Genomic DNA, 9,766 nt, shown 5'->3' with positions numbered 1-9,766 from the left:
GAGCGATGCCGGTGACACCAGCCTCCTCTAAACGACGCAGAAGGATGGGGTGTGATACGGTGTCAAAGGCGGCGCTCAGATCTAATAGCACCAGCGCCGCCGTTTGACCCGCATCAAGCACGGAGCGCAAATGCTCCACCATATACAGCAGAGCCGTCTCCGTGCTATGACCTGCCCGAAACCCATTCTGCGTCATATCAAGGATATCGGCTTCGTATAGATGTTCCGAGAGGACCGCGTTAACATGCGCCTCAGTCACCTTGGCAGGCCACGGCAGAAGTGAAATTGGCCGATAACTTTCGGGCTTGCTACCATCCAGGCTAGGTTGAGAATAGGCCGGACCATGGCCTGTTTCCACTTATGTGGAACTACGCCGGATGTAAGCGACGTGTTGATCAAAGAACATATCGGTGAGATGTCATGCACAACTAGGTCTTTGAACACAGCCGGACAAAGCGGATCCGCTGGGGACCCCGACCTCACTTGGCAAGCCAATTTGCCAAGGCTTTCAGATGTTAAATTCGGAAAAGAGTGCAGCTCCTCAGATGTCAAAGGTTTAAAAGGTGTATCAGCGGGTGGAATAGCCGACGGAAAGGCCCGATAAATAGCATTGACCTTTTCCAAAAAGAAATCCGCCAATATTTCACAGTGCTCGACAGAGCTCTGGTGGATCGCAGTCACCTTTTTAGCGGTAAGGTCTTTCAACACCTTGAAAATGGTTTTAGAGGGGTTAGCACTAGTCCGAAATTGTAAGGCATAGAAAGCAGCGCGGGTTCTGCACACTGCCCGATGATAGAGTTTCACAGTGGCCAGGTACAGGACCTTTTTCTCATTGTTATAGGTTTTGCGCCATGCCCGCTCTGCACGCCTACAAGTGGTCTTGAGTGCCCGTAACGCGTCGTCATACCATGGGCTGGAATTCCTGGCTCCCGATTTACACCAGACTGTGGGGATAAGGGAATCTAATGCCCTGGTCACCCAGTTGCAGAAGCCATCGTAGCCTTGATCTACAGCCCCAGTAATATCTAATGGGTCGGACGACAAGAGATGGTAAAACTCATCCAACTTCAGTTTATTCCAACGCCGTCTGGGAGTTGGACACACCACTGGTTTGGGCTGCATAGCAGGTACGGAGCACCGGATCTGTATCAAATAATGATCAGTCCATGCCAACGCTGTAAGGCTAGAAATGCTGGCTTCCGCCAAGTTGGTAAAAAACGGGTCGAGGATATGGCCCCCTATATGGGTAGGTTGTGAGACCATCTGAGCCAGCTGGAGCGCTTCAAGATCTGCCATGAAGCTAGACACCGACGGGCTAGAGAGATTGTCAAAATGCAGATTCAAATCCCCAATAATGGAGAAGTTGGAACACCCTACAGCCAGCTTGCTGATGGCATCAGGTAGTGCAGCTCTAAAGGTCACTTCACTACCTGGGGGTCGATAGATCAGTAACCCCGACAGAGTAAAATTAGGCGTGATAGCCACCTTAAACATTGCACTCTCACAGCCAGAGATACTCTGTCCCTGCCATGTACACGAGTAAAAGGACTTGACCGCAAGGGCTATCCCTCCACCTCTAGAGGCTCGGTTGAGAGTGAATACCGAGTATTCAGGCGGGAAGCCAGGTTGACAACGGCCGTATCAGCATCCTGCAGCCAGGTCTCTGTCAGACAGAATAAATCTGGCGGATCGTGGCATAGCAGGTCGGAAATATCCAGCTGATGCTTTACCAGCGACCTGACGTTCAAATTCCAGATGCTGATAGAAGGAGAAGAACTGACAGCCACAGTGACGCGCTCCTTGGAACCCCTTCCAAGGGGAGCGGGAAGAGTGAACCGCCCACAACCACAAGAGAGGGGGCCACATAAGGGGTCCACCCGCGTTGTCCCACAGGTCCCAAGTGACTGACCAATGGCAACGAGTCTGTCCCTAGCATAGCACAGCATACTGGCCAAGAGAAAAAGAGAAAATCTAGCGGGGTATTTCACAGCCTCCCATGTAAAATGGCCCTCTCCTCCTTTTTTTGACATAATTTAGGAGAGACATGTGCGGACGCATTCGTAGATTTAACAAACTTCACCAACACAAATGTGTATTATAGCTAGTAAAGTTAAGGAACTTAAAGATGGCGACGATTTATATTGTAAGGGTTCAACCTTATATATTATAGCACCTAACATCTTGTGAAGGGAAACAGTGATTAATAAAGAATCGCACACTTAGAGCGGGTTTTCTTGGTAATAATCAATTAGAAACGCAAGGTTGCAGCTCCAATCAGACTAAATCACCATGTTATCCAATACGGCTAAGTACCTTCAACATGGCGCCTGGTTATCAGGGCAGCCAATCCAATGTAGCACGGCCCTCCTTTATGACATTGCTCAAGAGAGACAAGTGAGGGCGGTTTGAAAAGCGTGTTTCACTCAGTTTTGGCATTGGGGATACATAGAGCACGGACGTCATGTTATATTGGTAAGTCAAAATAAGCAGCGATGTGATCATTGCGTCTTGCAACAAGATTGTTACATTAGAAAGTATATTCTAGATTAGTATCAGGAAGCAAAGCTACAGAAAGTTATCGGTAGACCACACCTCAATTCCTCAATTCCTACATCTTGGTGATAGGTGAAACTATGCACGCCCTACAGAGAACAGGAGGCCCATCGGCCTGGTTTAACTGTGATGTCAGTGATACACATGCATTTGGAGCTACATATCTTTAGGAAGACATTACCATAAAGACTATGATAGATAATTTAGACAACAGAACATTTTAGTCTAACTTAAAAGAATTGAATAACACTAGAATTGTTTTATTGGTCTGGCCAGAGAATTTGACAATCCTGCATAAGCATGATGACACATGCGTGCTTACATTAAAAAGTAGTATGTCGCATTTCAGTGATAAGTCTTATATTGAATTTGTGACTTTATCAAAGATTGTCACAGTGTAATGGCCCCTCAATCTCGTGACCCAAAAATATTCCTTTTTTTTCACTTGTCTTTTTCATTTACAGTATCGCCAGACTTTGGTAGTTTAAAAAGAGAATTCAGCCTAATCCCAAAAAATTATATTGTGATGTTGATCGACTTGTCTCCCATTATGGCCTCAGCCTCTCCCTTCAATAACGGAGATTAATTTATCCTCTTATTTATTATTTTGTTATCCAGGTTGCAAGTCTCCTTGATAGTTTCCCTACAAGGTGTACCAGTCAGCAGAATCTCAAATAATAACCATATAGTGGTCTGAAAAGAAGATTTTAAGAGAAGCTATTAACTAATAAATAAAGCAGAACCTGTATATCACATTGCAACCTCAAGCCCAATAGTATAATAGGAGGTTATAATATTGCCTTTTTTGCTTTATCAATACAGTTATTGCATATTCAGCATAGAGATATTCCATATCTCTATTTGCTCGAGGATAGTGTCATCTTGACACCCATGAGGTAGGCTCAAGTAAAATAAGATTTAATTTACAATAATATAAGCATGTGAGTGCATACTAAACAGAGTAGGAAATATTTATCTACTCTATTTACTCTATGTTATCTTGTTGGGAAGTTTGGTTCTAACCACTGATAAATCAAACTATTGGCACCTTTATGATTTCTTGGTTTGGTACTGTTTCCTACTTTTACATTGACAGCATGCAATCTGAGTTATAGATAATGCTGTAAACCTAACATTCACCTATATGTGGTTGCCATACATTGTCGTTGTTTGATACTGACTCGAGGTCAGAAACCTTCAACTAGATCCTTTTATCAAATGGGTACCTAAGGTTTTAAAACATGTTTTTAATGATTCAAAAGGGCATTTAAACTCTAGACTATAATTATGTTTATATATATTTTTTGGTTTAGTAACCACTGTGACGGAGTCCTGATGAAGGCCTAGCCAAAACGCTTGTTTGTCAACAAGCCCCAGTCTCTGTGCATTTAGTAATTTGTGATTCATGGGTTTTTATTATGCACTTCCTTTGACTAAAGTAGTAAACGGAAAAAAGAAAAAAAGTGATGGGTGTATAAATGAAACTATGATAATTGTGTTATCTGAAATATAAATTCATGAAATCATATGAAATGTATCTATTGTCCAAAGAAGAGAATACATGTGGTTCATAGAATATTATTCAGATTGTGAATTTATTTATCTTTGTCCACACATTATTTATAAAAAATATTTTCTTATATAAAAAAGATATGAGAATATTAAAAAGAAAATAATAAACTATTTATACTGATCGTGTAGTAGCATTTGTGTTCTCACTGTATATGTATCTAAATGGTCTAGAGTTAACATGCCAGTTTAAGGTATAATACACTGTACCAGGTGTTCTCGTTTTCTAAACAAGTAATTTCCCTGTCAGGGTTTTGTATCCTATTTTCAGGGACCCCGTTCTTTTTCCAAAGACCAAGACCCGGGAACCATACCGTTTCCCTTAGCATCTTTTTGGTTGCCACTATGCCCTAGTGGGACTCATGGGCCAGACTCACGGTCTGCTGTCTAAGCATTTTTGGTTACTATCCTTCTTCTTCAAAGTAGAACCCCTCTTTCCGTTTCCACCAGCTCCTCCAGTATTTGGTTGAATACTAGCATTCACTCCCTTCTTACTCCTTCGCTCATTGGACTGGTGATATTTACATGTCTTCACCTCTGTTGCCGTGTTGTTGTTTTGACTGCTTGCAGTCTGGCATCACCCATTGTCTCTTGCTCCAGTTCCTCAATTGTTAGTGAAGCGGGGGTGTTTTGTCGCAACATAAAGTTGAGGTACTCCTCCACCATGGACGTGATCTCTTGTGCTAGTGGTAGGGAATGCCTTGACTTGTAATCAGCAGGGTTGTGTTCCTTTCCTGGTTTGTGCACTATTTTGAAATCATGGTCCATGAGGAGTATTCCCCCACCTTTCGATACGCTGTGGAATGTTTGCGGTGGGGCTTCCATATATTGTCACCAGTGCCTGGTGATCTGTCTCAACAGTAAACGGCTTCCCATTTATGAACATGTGGTAGTGCTCGAACGCCCACACCACTGCTAGACTTTCCTTCTCTGGTTGCGAGTTTGCCCTTTCTATGTCTTATAAGCTCTTGCTTGCATATGCAACCATCTGTCTGGTCGAGTCTCTTCCTGGCATGTGTTGTGTGAAAATAGCTCCTAGTCCCACAGGGCTAGCATCAACAGTAAGCTTGGTGCATAGCAAAGGGTTAAAGTAGGCGAGGTGGTCCACTGCTGTGACTGCATGTCGAATGGCATCAAACACCTTGTCACATTCTGTGGTCCAGAGAAACAGCTGGTCCTGTTTTGTTAGTTCATGAAGTGCAGTGCTCACAGTAGCAAAATCCTTCATGTAATGAGCACAATAGCTCGTCAGTCCAAGGAATGACCACACTTCTGCTACGTCTGCTGGAGGCCTTGCTTTCTGTAGTCTTTCTACATTGCTGGGATCGGGTCTCATTAGTTTCTTTGAGAATAACACTAGTTCTCTCTTCCCCAGCTCGCATTTGTCCTCGTTCAGGGTCAGGCCGGCGAGTTCCAGCTGGTTGCAGACTTTTCATAGGGCCTTGTCGTGCTCCTCATCCTAGCAGCCGAATACCAGGATATCATTGCTGTAGTTTAAGCTGTTCTTTATGGGCCTTATAACCTGTCTCTTGGAAGATTTCAGCTGTGATGATATTCCGAAGCTGAGTCTCTTGTAGCGAGAGACCCATGTGAGTAGAGAACGTTGTGATGTAGCATGACTGCGAATCAAGCTCCAGTTGATGGTACCCTTTGGTACCCTTTGCATAGATCTAGTCTAGATAATATGCATGCTCTCCTTGTAGTATTGCAGGGTGTTCCCTCAGAATGGTGTGGGATGTCATTGCTAGGAGGTACATCATCTGAGCAGTGACATTGCTTAGTAGACACGGTGCTAGGGATGTCTCCACATAGGACATGCAGTTCTTCTTTTACGGGCCTTTCTTTGTATGTTAGTTTCTCTACAAACTTCCCTCTGTTTATCACTGGTTTCCTTGAGCCCCATGTGAACACATCGAATGTGGAAGGCGACAGCGAAGGCTTGTGTCTTCTCATATTCTGACAGTCACATGATGTTGCATGTGGCACCACTGTCGAGCATGAAGCTTGTGATGTGGTTTCCTACTCCAATGTTGACCATTGCTGTTTTCTTTATCTGCCATTTGTCCATGAGTTGGATATGTTTGGAAATATGAACCTGTGTTGGCACATATGACATGAGGTATAGCCGTTCTGTGACCTCATGTGCATTTGCTCCCTCAGAATAAGCTGACAGGCTGCGGTTTTGTGTGTCCATGTGCGTCCATACCTGCTTGTCATTGTTCGTTGTTTTGCTGGTCACCCTCACTACTTGTACAAACACAAGTGGAATCTGATGGACAACTAACTATAGAGAAGGAAGAGAAATGCAAATTCTGTACATACAGGCACAACACATGTGTTACATCCAGTAACTACTCATTCAGATGAACTCCTTATAACACAGCAAAAGGGCTATAGGATTTCCATCAACTGCCCATCGTGGCCAGTGTCATCATCTGGAATTCCTGCATGTCTACCACTGCACCTCACAACCAAAAGGGGTGCCACTGTGGATTAGATGACATACTAGTCAGACAGCAGTAACCAAGTTATTAACCAAGCTTGATAGAAAGACACCTACTGACATGTGTTCAAGGTAATTAATGGAAAGAAAAATGTGCAGTGCAAAAAATAGTGAAAGTTAAAAAGTATATGGAAGCAAACAAAAACTTTTTATTCACGTATTGCTTCCAAACCTAATAAAAAAGTGCAGGAACGGCTTTCATCAAATATGCAGCTGTTCTAATTGGTCAACTAGTTTCAGCCACATATGGCCACTCGCCCTGGCTTTCTTCAGGACCTTGTCATATTCAAGCTACTGCAAATTGTGAATAAACATATAGTGATTGAGCAAATACCTCCATACAGGCAGGGTGATCTTCACACCTGTAGGGATAGATGACACATAAGGAATATAGTGAACAATAAAAAAACAGAAAATGCATTTATCTCATACCTATATATATTATAATAAGGACAGATCCACTCACCTGTCCTCTATGAGGTAGTGGCCTCACCTCAACTGGTAACCACTCAGGTATATAGGAGACCCCGCCCTGTAAGAAAATTAATTTCCCTTATTCTGAGGCACCGTTATTACTACTATGATGATTAATGTCAATACCCCAGTCTTTGTACATTTACATTAAAAAGTTTTTGAAAAGCAAAGCAACCTCTAAAAACTACTGGGCAGCCCAATGTTTGCAAAAGCGTCCCTCTAATGTACACTAAGCGTAGTTACCGTTTCCTGTGCTAGTGCTATGCCATAAGTTCAGATATAAGCCGAACAGGACACCTATGTGGTACAAATCTGAGTAAATAAGTGCCAACCAGTCATCACTATCAGTTACGAGATGGAACCAAACTTAACACTGACAAACTTAATGGTGTACCGTTGGTCTATCAGTTAGGACCGATTATCTTTATTACATCACCTCTTATGCGTAATGGGCTTGAAAAAGTGGAAACATACTATGCAGCCTTCTGCTAATATGACCCACATCAAACCGCGATTGCAAGGTATTCTGTAGAGAAAAAAAATATATATCTCCTCAAGATCTTACTGAATATTGTCGCTAAAACTCGGGCTGAATACCGAATGTCATTTAGTCACCCACTAAAAGCGTAAGTGCACTGGTTGTCTTTAAAGAGGGCTTGACTGAAAATTGTAGAACTGCTCACCGCTAGTCTATCCACTGATACTCAGCAAACACGTGCTGCTGGAAACAGATGGCGCCATATACGTTATGTAGCCCAACTCACCTCTCCGTCGGTGCCTCGGTACTGACCCAAGTTCGTGGGAGGTACCGAGGCACAGGAAAGGGATGTATTTACACTGTGACCATTTAGTGCAGGGCACACCCATTGGTTGCGTAACATCACGTGTAACAAACACGTGGTGTGCCGACATCCTGGACGTGTACTACAAAATGAAGTGAAGACAAATATCACAGGTAGTTCTTGTGCACAGATAAGGAGTTTTGACATTGTAAACACTCCACGTGATAGCCGCAACCGGAACTACAGAGTGTCATCATCAGATGGCGACCTGTACTTCTTAAATCCATCGGCACGTAATGCTTACAATAACTCTTTATTTATAGCACTGCCAATGTGTTTCATAACACAGTCACATGGTTCTAGAGGCCAGGAAATACGGGATGGTAAAAACAAGGAATAATTAATAGTTAATTGGATGGATCGGCACTTCTATGTTAATACTATTGCCGAAGTGATACCATATTACCCCTAGATCCTCCTTCATGCCGATAACAACAAAAGATATCCGCTAATCAAGTAATTGAAACATCAGAACAAAATTCCTGCCCAGTCCGTGACAGTGCTCAGTCAATTCATTCTCCCATTTACAGGAATACTACTCGATCATAAACGTGTACATCAGAGACAATGCCATTGTGTCCAGGAACGACCTTTCATCCTTAAAAAAAGGGGCGGCACTGGATCTTCATAACTTTATTAGTGCCAACCAGGTATAAACATTAAACCGTCTAGATGGTCTCAGTTACAGGCCATGTATTGAATCAACAGATATTCCCTGTCGTTAGAACAAGTTCTTGAAACCTCAACATCTTGGTTAATGCCCTCACTTTCCTAGCATATGTGGACCAGCTTAATTGAAATCCAAGAAATTAATCTAATATACCAAGGATCAGAAAACTGTGTATGGATGAATAATATCAAAACAGTACTAAGACAATTCTTGCTATGAATCCTCATTATAAAGCATGATCAATAAGACCAGCATTGATACACATCCATATCTCCACCCAAAGCGTAATGATCAGGAATAAAAATCAGGAATAAGAATCAGGAATAAAAAGGGTGCTATAATGATGTCCACGGAATAGCATCATTCAGCCCCAATGTGTCGCTGTGTAACTTGAACACCCACTTTTTTTCTTAATGAAAGAGGAATTTGGCTTTATCTGTGACATGAGATGGTATATACGTTTTTTCCAGGACTTTCCATGAGAAGTCATCTGGCTATGGGTTCAGCTCAGTATGTGTCTCGTAAGCTTGGTGTTATTCTTCCTACACCGAAAAGTGCTCTTATGTTCAAGCATCCGCAAACGCACTTTGCGAGTTGTCATTCCAACATATTGATGCCCATATGGACACTCAATAGAATAGATCAGGTTCTCACTATTACAGTTCGAGAAACTCTCCCTCGCTACTTGCCAATAGTCATTGACGAATACTCACGGTTCCCCATAGTACAACAAGTGTCATCGACATCAGCATCAGCCACTTTGCCAATACTGGGTGACATATTCGCAGCGTGGGGCGCCCGACAAACTAGGAAGACAGACAATGGGCCACCATTCTCAGGAGAAGAGTTTCGTAGATTCATGGCGAAGCTGGGAATGCATCACAGGTAAATAACGCCTCTGTGGCCACAAGCAAAATGGCATGGTGGAAAGATTAATGGAAAACATCAAAAATGCCGTCCAATGTGCCAAACTGGCGCAGATCTCAATTGGTCAAGCACTGTGCAAAGTACTGCACGAGTACCGAAACACCCCACACAGTTCCGCAAGGAGATGCCCAGCAGAAGTGGTGTTGGGGAGAACAAGCAGAGCAAGATTTCCTCAGCTGGAGGCAAAAGCACCACCAGAAAACAGCAGCATTGTGATTTATTTCTGGT

General features: G+C 43.0%; 1 long non-coding RNA gene across 1 annotated transcript; it reads right to left on the bottom strand.

The window, feature by feature from the left end:
• Nucleotides 1–6,651: 6,651 nt before the first annotated feature.
• Nucleotides 6,652–7,895, bottom strand: LOC144753829 (uncharacterized). Its single transcript, XR_013594554.1, has 3 exons — nt 7,864–7,895; nt 7,092–7,157; nt 6,652–6,987 (listed from the first exon to the last, which is right to left on the bottom strand). It is a non-coding gene; the product is annotated as an uncharacterized LOC144753829 (long non-coding RNA).
• Between the last annotated feature and the right edge of the window lie 1,871 nt (nt 7,896–9,766).

The sequence above is a fragment of the Lissotriton helveticus genome, chromosome 5_1 (genome assembly GCF_964261635.1).
Source record: "Lissotriton helveticus chromosome 5_1, aLisHel1.1, whole genome shotgun sequence".
Classification (NCBI taxonomy): domain Eukaryota; kingdom Metazoa; phylum Chordata; class Amphibia; order Caudata; family Salamandridae; genus Lissotriton; species Lissotriton helveticus.
Note: the sequence above shows the minus strand (reverse complement) of the source record. Positions and strands in the feature narration are given on the sequence as shown.